Consider the following 7,279-nt stretch of genomic DNA (forward strand, 5'->3'; position numbering starts at 1 on the left):
AGTCAGTACCGGGAGTGTGGTCAGGCACGCCTCCCTCCTCACTGGGCCCACCGGAAGCGTTCAGGGTTCTAGGAGAAACATGCGCAGGTGTGCAGAGGATGTCACAAGGGAAGAAGGGCCAGGGTGGGAAACCCAGCACAGGAGGCCTGGCCTCATAGGGGAATCGGAGAAGGTTTTCTGAGGAAGCTTTGTCCAAGCCGAGATCCTTCCTGTTCCATGTGCTCCAGCACAAGGCCTGCAGGAGGAGCCCCGTGAGCAAGGCCGACCTAGACCAGCCGGGGGGATTCCCTTGGCAGTGAGGGGGAGCATGGCCTGAGGAACTGAGGACGATCTCAGAAGGATGGCATCAGAGGAACTCTCACCGTTTCTATCAAGAACGTTACAGTTTGATATCAGCATGGGGGTTGTGACTGGGTGATCCTGGGAAGGGTCTGTCAGCGGGTCAGGGGCTTGCTCGAAATTGGACGCTGTCTGATAGAGGAGGCTTTTATATTGTTTGATATCTCAAGGAATCTTATCTAGAAGAGGGCAGAGGCCGCCAGAAGAAAACCGCTGCTGGTAATAAGGTAGATGCCGCTCATTTTCACCAAGTGAGTGCAGTGCTAGGGATTTTATGGTGTGGCAAAGTGACCTTGATATATTTTGTTTGTGCTGGTCTCTGTTAGACTCACTGTGGGTGTCTCCCTGGGGATCTCTGTGTTGTTTTTGAAGAGTCTCTGTGTGAGTCTCTCTCGGGGATTTCTGGGGGGGGGGTCCTTCTAGGGGGTCTTTGTGGGGGGATCTCAGTCAGATTCTCTGTTGGGGTCTCTGGGGATCACTGTGGGGAATCTCTGAAATATTGATGAATGTGGGGTCTCTGTGGGAATCTTTGAGTGTTGGGGTCTACTGGGGGTCCCTGTGGAGTTCCTCTGCTGCAGGTCCCAGGATCCTGGGTCCCATAGATGTTAGGCCCACACTGGAGTTGCCCAGGTCACCACCCCAGACAGGACTTGGCTCCAGCAGTAGTTGGGACACCCAAAGTGACACCAGGGCATGTTCAAAACAGGTCCCCAACTTGGGTCCTACCAGGCCTGGGTACAGGCCTGTCCCCTTGTCCTCAGCCTCCACAACCCCTGCAAGTGCAGAGGTCTCCTGGGGCAGAAGGCCCCTGGGCAGATCCCTCTGAGGAATTGGCTCCTGCCTGCCCTGACCTTGCTCCTGCCTTCCCTGGGGATGGCCAGGAAGGACCCAGCACCAGGACGGAGGGAGCACAGGACTGGGCCATGTGGGGACTGTCCCTGCCAACCATGTGACCAGATTCTCTGAGCCCCAATCTGTCCCCTGCAAGCACATGGGCCTGGAACCATAGATGTGCTGTGTGACCCAGGCCAACCCTTGCCTTCTGGGTTCCCCTCCCCCGGGAGTGGCACTGACCACTTTTGCTTGTAATGGTCACCAGACTGCGAGGACCCTGGTTACAGCTGCAGGCAGCTTTTGGATCCTGCACTTGCAATCTTAGGCTCATCTTCCCTGATTCTTTTCCCACCTCCCACCCTGAACCTAAGGTCCTCTCCTGTGGTTCCTGACCACAGAGTCCTACCAGAGGGGCAGGCAGCAGCCCTGGGTGCCTCCTGAAACGGACACCCCACACTAGTGGGCTGGGAGACTGCTCTGGGGAGTGAGGCCGGGGATGGCAGACATGAACCCAAGGGTGTTATCAAGGCTGAACCAAGTGTTGGCAGGGCCCAAGTCCATCCCGGAACTCAGCAGACAGGAAAGTGTCTGGGGAGGGTGTCATCTCTTCCCCACCAGGAGATCCTGGAAAGAGCAGTCCTGCCTCTGACCCAGGGCCAGCACAGGACACCCCCACATTCCCAGAGTACTGTGGGGCAGGGGGGTTTCTGGGATCCATCACTCCTGGAGCCTACCACCCCCTCAGTCCATGAGGCCCCTGCAGACCCAGCTCCTACAGTAGCACAGAAGTCACCTTAGTGAGAATGGGGGTTGCAGTGAGCCAGAGCCCAGGTGGAATCTCCAAAGGGTTTGCTATCCTTACATGTCCTGAAGGCTCTGAGTCATGATCCAGTTTGGAAACCAGACACAGTGTGGGGACAGGGAGAACATGGGGTCTTCCAGGTCCCTGTCAGCCTCCTCCTGGCCCAGTCATTCTGGGAGCCACACTCAGGAGGAGCTGACACTGAGCCCTTTCCTGTGCCCTAGCATGACACAGACAGAAGCTTCCACCTCTGCAGGGAAAGCAGGTGCATTGGGAACTTCTCCGTGGAAGTCAGGAACACATGGGAACTGTGATGATCCATGCAGGACAGGTTTGTTATGTAGGTGTCCAGTGTTATTTGAGTAGAACCCCCTGACTCTCCCAGGAGAGGTGTGAGAAGCCTGAGCTGGTTCAGGAAGCAAGACCCATCTGTGTAGACCTCAGTTCCTGTGGCTGTGGATGGGGCCACGGGAGGTGCTTGCCACTCGTGGCCTGTGGTGGTGGGGACCAGCTGGGGACACAGGCTCCCTGGGAGGTGGGAGCCCAACTGCTGTCTCTGTCTCTGATGCCCTTGTTTTTGACAGGACAGTTGTGGCCCTTGGGGGTGGCTTTGGGGCTGCAGGCCAGGGCTCTCATCTCTCTGCTGTGTTCCTGGTGGTAGTGACTCCTGTGGCAGCAGGAAGGCACATTCTTCTGGGCTTGGAGGTCGCCTTTGTGGCAGTTGATCTCTGAGGGACCACATCCCTGCTGAATGCCCAATTTGTCCACCAGGATTTGACCCACAACTCTGATGATGGCCTGGGCTTCTTTAGTCATGCTATCCATAAACAACCTTGCTGGATCAGACTCCTAGCTCTGGACAGCATCTGCCCTGGGCTTGCCTTTCTGAAGTACGTCTTCCTGCCCTGCACCTCTTTTCCTGAGGTGTAGACTGTTGGGGGAAGTCAAGGACCCTGAATGGAGGGACCGGCTGAAACCATGGCCAAAGAACATAAATTGTGAAGATTTCATGGACATTTATTAGTTCCCTAAATTAATACTTTTATAATTTCTTATGTGTGTCTTTACTGCAATCTCTGAACATAAATCATGAAGATTTCATGGACATTGATCACTTCCCCAGACTATACTCTTGTAATTTCCTATGCCTGTCTTTACTTCAATGTCTTAATCCTGTCATCTTCATAAACTGAGGATGTATGTTGCCTCAGGACCCTGTGGTGACTGTGTTATCTGCACAAATTGTTTGTAAAGCCTGTGTGTTTGAACAATATGAAATCTGGGCACCTTGAAAAGAACAAGATAACAGCGATTTTCAGGGAACAAGGGAGATAACCATAAAGTCTGACTGCCTGTGGGGCCAGGTAGAATGGAGTCATATTTCTCTTCTTTCAGAAAGCACATAGGAGAAATATTGCTGATTTCTTTTCTCATCAAGGAATAACCCTGGGAAAATGAATACATTCCCAGGGGAAGTTCTCTAAAATGGCCGCTCTGGGAGCGTCTGTCTTATGCAGTTGTAGATAAGGGATGAAATACACCCTGGTCTCCTGCAGCACCCCCAGGCTTGCTAGGATTAGGAAATACCAGCCTAGAAAATTCTTGTCACACCAGTTATCTGCTCTCAAACGCTGTTTCCTGTTAAGATGTTTATCAATGACAATGCATACATAGTGGGACATGAAACCTCCTGAGCAATTCTAATTTTACCCTGGCCTTCTGATCTTGCTCTGCCCCTATTTGCCTTGTGATATTTTATTGCCTTTTGAAGCATGTGATCTCTGTGACCCACACCCTATTCTTACACTCCCTCCCCTTTGAAATGCATAATACAAACTTGCTGGTTTTGTAGCTCGGGGGGATCACGGAACCTGCCAACATGTGATGTCACCCCCGGACACCTAGCTGTAAAATTTCTCTCTTTTGGACTCTTTCTTTTTATTTCTCAGACCAGCCAACACGTAGGGAAAATAGAAAAGAACCTATGTTGAAATATTGGGAGCTGGTTCCTCTGATAGTATGCCCTGTGAATGGTGATTGATCTTTCTCCAGAAGTTGCACTCTGGTGGTGCCTGTCCCTTCTCTAGCTGAGGCTTGTCATATTTCCTTTATTGTTTGTCTCCTATTTCCCTGGCATGGGCAGGGTGGCTCCTCCAGCTGGCTTCGGAGGTCCTGGGTCCCTTGCACCTATGTCCCTGCTACCCTGGTCTGGGCCTCCTGCAGGCCTCGCCCTTGTTCACAGAGCCCAGCATCTTCTGACTCTTCTGTGGGGCCTTCACTTTTGGGCTCACAGGCTCCTGCTGCCCCAGTCTGTCCCCTCCCTTCCACAGGAGGGCACATGGCCCCTGGAAAGCTGCCATGTTCCTCCTACTGAACACAGTCTGGGAGGTGGACAGTGGGGCATTAGTGAGTGGCCAGTCTATGGCTGGGAGCATGTCCACTTTGTGGCCTGGAAGGCACAGGTCTGTGGGGCCCTCCTGGAGGAGGATGCTGGAGACACGGCCTGGCACCTGCTCCTCTGAGTCCACCTGCACTGTGAGCGCAATCTCATTGACTGCCTGTGCTTTCAGACACAGATGCCCTGGATCCTGAGCAACACAGATTGTAGACACTGAGGTCTACAGACACCAGTTTACACTATAGTGTAGACACTAGTGGTCCCCACAGCCTCTGTGCTCCTCAGGTCCACCTAAACACTTCCTGAACTTGCCCTCACACTGGCTCCCAAGGTGGCTTCTGAAGCAGGGGGTTTCTCCTCCTCAGCCTCCAGTGCTTCCAGGGTGTCTTTGGCCCTTGCCCACTGGGACCTTATGCAGAACTCTTGCAGGGCTCTGTTATGACAGGAGTTTCCTGGGGACATGCTTTCAATCTCAAGCCATGCCTCATTCCCAGCCATTTCTGAACCCCTCAAGGTTGGATTTCCCAGACCCCAGGACAGTCCTGCTCTGCCAGGTTCTGCCTACAAGGCTGCACATGGGGGACTGAGAAGACGCCCTGTCCTTCTGTCCAGTCGGAGAGGCCTCTAATTGCTTATGGGTGTCAGCTGACTGGGACCATCTTGGAGCCCTCTGGCCTTCCTCCTGCTCAGGTGGTGGGGCAGGGACAGGGCAACTCACAGTGGGGCTGACTTGCCTGTTGTTCTGTTGTCTCCTGGACCATTCTGGGGAGGTTTTTCCAATAAAATGACAAACTTGGCTACAGATTCAACCCGAGATTCCCAGGAGGCCCAGAGGGGAAATGTGGAGTATGGGAGGGGTGGGGGCTGAGCCTTACCTGACTGGACATTTATGGGCTACAGGGACTGGAGGTCTGGACCCCACCTGTGCCTCACACAGAACCTGAAAAGATGTGCTTCCAGCATCTGCCGGGTGCAGGGATGAAGGAAGGAAAGCTCCTGGGAGGTGTTCATGTGGGCTTTCCCACCCCTCCAGGATGCCAGCTTCCCCAGTTTCCTGTGGGTGTCAGACTTGGGAACAGCACGTTTGGCCATGAACCAGGAGCAATACACAGATACAGGGATCCAGCCCTCCTTGATCTCCCCCACCTTCCTATCCATATGGACCTGCAGCTTGTTTTCCAAATGCTTCCTGTCTGGGTCCCTGGGTGTGGAACTTACTGATTGGTACTTCCAGGACTTCCTGAAGTCACCGTCTGCCTCCTCCTTGTCTTTCTCCAGAACCTTCACTGAATTCCTTCCTGTGCCTTGATCCTGGCTTGGTTGTGCCTCTAGTTTGGACCCTAAGCACCTCTTCCTAGATAACCTTCCAGAGCTCCTGAGTCCTGTCTTCTGCATATTCTTCCTGCCCTTTCCTGCAAATTCAGAAGCCTGGGAGGGCAAGAGGACCCCCTGTGTGTCTTCTGCCTGACCCTGGGACCTACCTGGGAATTCCCCCTCAGGTTGCAGAGGTCTCCAGATGGAATCTGCTGGGAGGGCCATGGGACTGCTCCTGGCACATGGCACTACTTCCTTGCCACCGGTGCTCTGGGATCTCAGTGCTGGAGGCAACCCCAGAAAGAATGGAGGCTGACTTGGGGCTCTGAAAAGCCGGCCTCTTCTGGGGAAGGTGGACAGTGGGCTGGCTCAGGACAGCCTGAGAATTTTTTAGGAGAAAGGAAAAATCCCTCTTCCACTTTAGTCACTTCTGCAAGGGCCATTCAAGATACTCCACTCGACTCGGGATGACAGACTGTGCCCTCTCATTGGATGTAGGGCAAGATGCCCCACAGAACCTGATCTGGGGTGGAAAAGAGCACGGTAGGCTTGGGACAGGGGGTGAGCAGTGGGACTGCTTCTGGATCCCAGCCAGAGGTGGGGGCTGGGACTGGGGCCAGGTTGAAGTGAACGGTTGGAGCTGGGCCATGTGTGGGGCTGGGACTGTGCCTGGGAAAGCTGTGAGGATGCCTCAACCTCAGGTTCACCTTGAAGAGAAGTGGAGGCTTTATCCAATGGTACAGAGTACACATTCTGTGAGGAAGGGTTCCTAGACACCCAGGCCGTGACCACCAGGGACTCCCTATTGAAAGAGGGGAGAAGAGGTCTCAGAAGAGCTGGCTGCATTTCCACTGTAAGTGGTCCCCCATGGACGTGGCATCAGAGACCTGCTGAGGACCAGGCAGCTGCTGTGGTTGGGTTGTCACATTCCAGAAGGGATTTAGAGTCATGATGTCCCACTCCTTCCCCAGTGATGTCATCTGCAGGTAGTCTGCCTGCCCCCTTTCTTTCTCCTGCCACATCTTCATCACTGCTCTCTTGGTGATGAGAGTTTCCAGCAGCTTCTGCATGTCGGGGTGGATGAATGTGCAGGCACCTACCTCCATCTGCCTGGGTGTGGGGTCTCCCCAGAAGGAAGCCTCTAGGGAGTGGTCAGGAAGATACGGTTGCTGGGACTTGCCATGTGAGCAGGTGGAGAGGCCGCAGGTGGTGGCAGCCTCCCTCCAGCAAGAGAGGTCCCAGATGGGATCGCTGGAGCACCCAAAGCCGGAGATCACCCTGGTTGGAGAAGTCAGCCCCTGGTTGTGGAAAAGGCAGCTCTGAGGGACGGGGCATATTGTGGAGCCACACGGAAACTCAGCCAGGCCGGAGCTGGGTGGAGGTGGAGAGGAGGCCGTGGGAACAGGGGGCTGTGGTGAAGGAGGAAAAAGCACATGTGGCTGAGGTGCAGGGTGTTTTAGGGGTAATGAGGGCTCTGGTGACCTGGAGGTACTCAGGCTTGAGTGTGGTCAAAAAGGCTCTAAGGTGGTCGTTGCGCCTAGTGACAGGGTGGAGGCCAGAGTAGCTGGGAGAGCCCTTGGGGACAAGCTGGT

At 54.3% G+C, this 7,279-nt stretch overlaps 1 pseudogene; it reads right to left on the reverse strand.

The window, feature by feature from the left end:
- Positions 1-2,386: 2,386 nt before the first annotated feature.
- LOC135965333 (spermatogenesis-associated protein 31E1-like) lies at positions 2,387-6,985 on the reverse strand (annotated as a pseudogene).
- Positions 6,986-7,279: the final 294 nt, after the last annotated feature.

Source organism: Macaca fascicularis, chromosome 10 (genome assembly GCF_037993035.2).
Source record: "Macaca fascicularis isolate 582-1 chromosome 10, T2T-MFA8v1.1".
Lineage (NCBI taxonomy): Eukaryota > Metazoa > Chordata > Mammalia > Primates > Cercopithecidae > Macaca > Macaca fascicularis.